Source organism: Impatiens glandulifera, chromosome 1, assembly GCF_907164915.1.
Source record: "Impatiens glandulifera chromosome 1, dImpGla2.1, whole genome shotgun sequence".
Lineage (NCBI taxonomy): Eukaryota > Viridiplantae > Streptophyta > Magnoliopsida > Ericales > Balsaminaceae > Impatiens > Impatiens glandulifera.
Genome location: NC_061862.1, coordinates 6,485,081 through 6,492,600, shown reverse-complemented (window position 1 = coordinate 6,492,600; position 7,520 = coordinate 6,485,081).

The following is a 7,520-nucleotide window of genomic DNA, read 5'->3' as shown; positions in this document are numbered from 1 at the left end:
CAATGACGGATTTTTGTGTTTTTATATTGGAAGCTTGAGAGTGAATATATTGGCTTCGGATATGTTCAGGGAGGATATTTATAGCCTCCAAAGTCGGTTAATTCATCCAAGTGGATTGAATCAGCCTAAATCTAATTATTGTATTTGGTTGTTCTTCATCCAACTTACAGGAATATTGATGAATCATAAGCTACATCAGAGTATACCCACCCTATTAATGTATGAGAAATGATCATCGTGGTATGGTGATCATTTCAATCAAATCAACCAAAATGATGGAATAACTGTTGAGTTACACTTTTGGAAAATCAAAGGATGTGACTTCATCCTTATTCCTTCGGGGTCGCGACAAAAAAGACGATGGCGGCCAAAACAATGCCATTTTGAGTGTGTATGGCGATCGCGGGGCGTTTTGTCAGCGGTCCATCAAGTGTCGTTGGTGTTTGGGCGTTCCGTTTGCATCTCGGGTAACAAGCGTTATTAGTTGATCTAGTGAGGAGCGGGCACGCGCTTCTTCGGTTACAACCGGCTACGCGGGCGCGTCTGGAGTGTTGGATGAAAATCCAGTGTTGATAAAATGGGCGCGGTCGCGGCTGTAGCTTTCTTTTAGGATTTCGGTTACACCCGATTACGATTTTATTTTTATTTTAAAACTTTAAAGTTTTGTTTGAAATTGATTTTTTTCACCTTTTTGGATTTGATTTTGATGTTTTTTAAATACATAAAAATAAAAATAAATATAACAAATATTTTTCCAAATTATTTTTTTATATTTTTTTGTAGACAAATTCTTGTAAATTTTCAATGAGAAATAATAAAAATACTTTATCTTTCTCGAACAGTTAAAATAAAAATAATATATATTCATAAGTTTTATAATTATTAAATAAATAGTATTAAATTTTTATATAAATTATTTTTAATTGATTAAATGTCATCAAATTTAATTTTTGTATTTTTAATATACAAAAGGTTATAATAAATTAAATTATTTTATGTATAAAATTATATATTGTTATTAAATAATTTTAGTAAGAATCTAAATTAACTAACTAACCATTAACTTATATTTGAATCAACTAAATCATTTGTATCTATGCTCATTTATAAATATTTGATTTTATATAATCAAAATATACTTTAAGATACATGTTTCATTTAAAAATATTTAACCAAATAATTTTAGAACATCCATTTAGTAGTATAAAGATAAGATACATGAATTTTTAAAGAAAGAATGTTAGAAACCCAAAATAAAACAATGTTTTTTGAAAATTTAACATCCAATAATGAACAATACTAATACTAAGAACAAAGTTATGTTAATTATATTAACATTTCAATGACAATGATAAATGTGTCTGGTCCCAAAATACAGGTGTCCCTTTTCAGTAGAAATGAATCCACGTGCAAGACCAATGGCGCACTAAAATGAAAGTCCAGTAAAATCAACATGCATAAGAAATTACATTAGCATACGTACTAAAGAGAACCTGAATTAGCAATAGTGACGTTTGTGTGGATAAAACCGCGTTATTATAAAATAATCATATAAATCCATAAGCACCGCTAAAAATAATAACAAATTATATTAAAATTTATTAAAAAGAACAATAAGACTAAAAAAACATTCTCGCTTCTCTTATGAAGTTAGTTTGATATTGTTTTTTTTTTTGATAAAAAATAGTTTTAGAGAAGATAATGTGGGAAAAAAATTGAATTTTTAAATATATTATCTAAATATTTTTATTATTAGTAAATAATAAAATTATAAAAAATTTAAATAAGCCTTAGGGTAATTTAATAAATATAATGATTTAATTTATGATGAGATAGAAATGTGATGGTTAAGGTTTTGGATAAAATTTGCAAATAACAATCATGAAACAAACCCTTGGTGTGTTATTATATTGTTTTTCTTAAATTGTGTGTTATTATCTTCTTCTTTTTTTCTTAAATTGTGTGTATTATCTCTATTAGGGAGAGCCATTCTCTTTGAAGCTTGTGAAATTAAGAACTGATTCAAATGAAGAGGTTTATTGCAAGTTCAATTTTTTTTATTTGGGTTTTATCTCTAATGATTGAAATCTCAATATACTAATACATACTTATATCTTCACACAGATTCACTGAGCAGATCTTTGAGTTACTTACTGTGTTTATTGAACTGACCTTTGCTTCTTCTTCATCATTCCTCACCATGCCTTTGTCGGTGTTTCATGGAATGATTAGAACAGAGCTTGAATCTTTTCAAAGTTCAAAAGAAGATCAAGCAACTTCTTCAATGGGAAAGCAGATTGAAGATCCTCTTGTTGTTGAACCTATAAACGAAATATTTAAAACTAAAACTGAAACTGAGCCAATCGGTGTTTGTTCATTAGATTGTTCTGAAAATGATGCAGTATATAGACTAAAGTCAATGACGACTGCAGTGTGACTTATGATAACTTGGTCATTGGAATGAACCTAAACTTTTGTCTTAATACAACCATGATCTTCCTAAGTTCAAGTTTTAGGAAAACAGAATGTTGATGACACAAAAGTCAACTTGAAAGGGTATACCAGCCACTCGGACGGTGCACTTGAGGCAACCCATTTTCTCACGGCGAGAGCTGTCAAAGCCTCTAACGCACATGTCAGATTATATGATCTTGTCTCAGGATACGCCTATTTTCTCAATAGTCCTCCAAGGACCTATGTTGAGAGCGAATTCATTGTCTATTAATACCATTGAAACAGTATTTCCCTCCATTTGCATAGAAATGTAGAGAGCTTTATCATGGTTTGATTTGGTTGATGGGAAGATCCTTGTCTTCAAAGTCGATCATGTTATGTTGTGAACTAATAGATATGATCCATACTAGTTCTTTAGGGGTGGTATTGGCAGGAACATTGACCTTGCTTAACTCATTAATGACTGCTTTCTTGTGCTTGATAGAGTACATCAGGATTTCGCAGATGAAAATGTTAGCATTTATCCTTTTCAGTTGACTCAGGAGGCTCTGTCTCATGGATTAAGAGCTCTAGGCTCGTTTTCCCTTCTATTCCCTACGGGTGATTGAGATGTGGATGGCATATTGGTCGGCATAGTTTAATGAAATTATGTTGAAAATTCATTCCACCATGTGATGCCGCGATATCTATCGAGGCCTAGATGTGGGCAGTCGTCTTTGACTTTCACCATTCAGAAGTTTTACTAGCATAGGTTTTGGACTTCTTCTTGGGCCATTGATTAATCATGTTGATTTCTGGTTCGACATCATGGATCAGGTCTAGTAACGCGTCGACGTCAAAGGATGTTTCATCGGTTGTGAGCATGTTGACTTGATGATCTGGTATCGGATGATATTTCCAACTTAACGATCACATTCTGATCAATCAAGTGCCAGAATAGATGTTTGAGGGAGCTATAATTATTGGTAGCGTGGCATTTGCTTGGTGGTAGTCACACCAAACGTTCTCATAATTTCCTAAGAATGGTCTATCCGTTCTTGGGGAGAGGGGTTTGATAAGATTCTTTTATTAGAGAATCTTATCACATTACTTAAACTCATTCCTAGGTCGTTAAAGACTATAGGGCCTAGTTTGATGAAAGAATTTTTTGAGATAATACATAGTTTTTATCCCAAAACTCAAACTTCATATCATACATCAAATCAATTAATTTTATCATTTAAATACACAAACTACCCACTAACTAAATTTAATATTATTTTTTTTATTAATTACCTTCAATAAAAATTAAAACCCAATATAAATCTAACTATAAGATATCATATTATTTATTTATCATAAAATTTAAATTTTAAATAATTCAAATAAATAAATAATTATACTAAAAAAATAAAATTTATATATTTAACCTACAAATATTAATTAATTTATAAATATACCTCATCTTTTTAAAATAAAACATTATTTAAATTTTTTTTTGATAATTCCTGACAACTTTTAAAATCAATTATGAAAATAATTATTTTTTGTTCAAATTTGAATAATCCCGGGATTTGCATTTAATCAAATGATAATTTGATTTTTTTTTTAAATCTGTTGTTTAAAATAATTTAAAATAATTAATTTAAAGAATATTATTTATTTGAAAACAGAGTCGCCAATTGATTTTTTTAAATCAATAAAAAAAAGTGGCGTACGTGTACAAAAACGTATTGGCTAGAGTTTATTTTATTTCATAGTTTGGTGATACTCGGGAAAATGGGCTTTCGCACTTCATCCTCTATACCCGTTTTAAAATGGTATCTACTTATAAATTTATATTTTGAAAATCAGTTGTATAACATTTTATTTTAACCATTATTCTTACGGTCCTAATTATGCATGAGGTTTGCGCGTTATTACAAAACTATAAAAATAATGATTTAAACACTGGTACTTATTATTGTTGATAACTTAGGGAGGAAAATACCTATAGAATATTAGTCATTTAAAGGCATTATGGTTTAAACATAAATCCCAAAAAAGCCTAGATCAAAACATTTTTTTATGGAAATATCTCAAAAATATTTTGAAATCGTTTTCTAAATTTTCGGGATTTTTAGAAAATGGTTTAAGATCCAAAATTATAAAAATAATTTTGAATTTTGAAATGAGAACCAAACAAGCCTAAGACTGGTGTCCTAGGCCTTGGGTTTGTTTTCATCGGTTGGGGTTCAAGGCCCTCGGTCGGACCCATCAGTTCAGGCTAAGAAGCCTCGGTCGAGGTGTTAAAGCATCTTGGTCCTTGGTCGAGATTATCGGTAGGGGTGTAAAAACCACAAGTCCTAAGTTAGCCCTAGGTTAACTCTATCGGTCCTAGGTTTGAGAATTCACGGTCGGGGTCGAGATTCCTCAATCATAGGTTTGACCTCTCGGTCCTAGGTGAAAGTCATTGATTTCAAGAGTTCCTGTACCTAGGTCTGACCTCTCGGTCGTATGTAAAAATCCTCGGTCGGACCTCTCGATCCTATCTAGAGAACATTGTCGGACCTCTCGTTCTTACTAACAAGCCTCGGTCGGATCTATCAATCCTAGGTTGAATATCTCATTTAGACCTATCGGTCCTCAAGAACATTAAAATTGTAAGTTTTGTGATTTTGATGGATACTTGGATTCTTTGATCCAAAGGCTTGGGTAGCTTCACAAAGATCCTAGGAACATTTAGAACATCACCCCAATGTATCAATCGACCTAAGTGATGATCAATTTATTCAAAACAATTTGTAGCAAAAAATTAGGTTTTTGATTTTAAACTGTTTTGAAGTGTAAGGGAGCTAGCTAATAGCTTCCTTATACTTCATATACTTTATTGATACCTAAACAAGAACACTAATTGTTTGTTTGGACCAATTTAAAAACTCAAAATTTTCAATTATTTTGAAAGTTTTGATATTGATCAAACATGATTCAAACAGTTGTCGAACATCATTATAATCATGTTGAGAAGCTTTCTCGACTATGATCATTGAGGATTAGCCCAAGAACAACAACCCCAATTTTTTAATTTTTCAAATTCAAATTTGGGTATTTCTGTTTAAAGTTGATTGATTGTTTCTAACATAAACAGGTAGCTCATAAATGATTATAAGATCGATTTTCAATCATCAAATTCAAGAACCAAACATCATACAAGCTTATAAAAACTGAAATATAATTTTTTTAATTTCAAACTAGAAGTATGAACTAAAGGATGATTCAAAACTTAGCAAGTGTTGAAGAACACTCCTTATATCCTAAGGAAGCTTTCTAGATACTCAAATCTGAGTTTTAAGGCATGTGGTGAAAATTCCAAAAATCTAGAAGTTTTTAGCTTCAATGACAGATTTTTGTGTTTTTATATTGGAAGCTTGAAAGTGAATCTCTTGGCTTCGATTTTGTTCAGGGAGGATATTTATAGCCTCCAAAGTCGGTGGATCCATCCAAGTGGATTGAATCAGCCTAAATCTAATTATTGTATTTGGTTGTTCTTCATCCAACTTACAGGAATATTGATGAATCATAAGCAACATCAGAGTATACCCACCCTATTTATGTATGAGAAATGATCACCGTGGTATGGTGATCATTTCAATTTTCAAATCAACCAAAATGATGGAATAACTGTTGAGTTCCACTTTTGGAAAATCAAAGGTTGTGACTTCATCCTTATTCATTCGGAGTCGCGACAAAAAAGACGATGACGGCCAAAACAATGCTATTTTGAGTGTGTATGGCGATCGCGGGGCGTTTTGTCAGCGGTCCATCAAGCGTCGTTGGTGTTTGGGCGTTCCGTCTGCACCTTGGGTAATAAGCGTTAGTTGATCTAGTGAGGAGCGGGCATGCACTTCTTCGGTTACAACCGGCTACGCGGGCGCGTCTAGAGCGTTGGATGAAAATCCAGTGTTGATACAATGGGCGCGATTGCGTCTGTAGCTTTCTTCTAGGATTTCGGTTACACCCGATTACGATTTTATTTTTATTTTAAAACTTTAAAGTTTTGTTTGAAATTGATTTTTATCACCTTTTTGGCTTTGATTTTAATATTTTTTAAATACATAAAATATAAAAATAAATATGACAAATGTTTTGCCAAATTATCTTTTTATATATATTTTTTTTAGACAAATTCTTGTAAATTTTCAATGAGAAATATTAAAAATACTTTACCTTTCTCAAACAGTTAAAATAAAAATAATATATATTCATAAGTTTTATAATTATTAAATAAATAGTATTAAATTTTTATATAAATTATTTTTAATTGATTAAATGTCATCAAATTTAAATTTTTTATATTTAAAATACAAAAGGTTATAATAAATTAAATTGTTTTATGTATAAAATTATATATTGTTGTTAAATAATTTTAGTAAGAATCTAAATTAACTAACTAACCATTAACTTATATTTGAATCAACTAATTCATTTGTATCTATGCTCATTTATAAATATTTGATTTTATATAATCAAATTATACTTTAAGATACATGTTTCATTTAAAAATATTTAACCAATTAATTTTGGAACATCCATTTAATACTATAAAGATAAGATACTATTAAATGTTAGAAACCCAAAATCAAACAATGATTTTTGAAAATTTAACATCCAATAAAATGAACAATACTAAGACACATTTCAATGACATCGATAAATGTGTCTGGTCCCCAAATACAGGTGTCCCTTTTCAGTAGAAATGAATCCACGTGCAAGACCAATGGCGCACTAAAATCAAAGTCCAGTAAAATCAACATGCATAAGAAATTACATTAGCAGACCTGTGTGGATAAAATCGCACCGCTAAAAATAATAACAAATTATATTAAAATTTATTAAAAAGAACAAAAAGATTAAAAAATTATAAAGAGATGCAATTTAATAAATATAATGATCTGATTTATGATTAGATAGAAATGTGATGGTTAAGGTTTGGATAAAATTTGCAAATAACAATCATGAAACAAACCCTTGTGTGTTATTATATTGTTTTTCTTAAATTGTGTGTTATTATCTTGTTATTATCTTGTTCTTTTTGTGTGTATTATCTT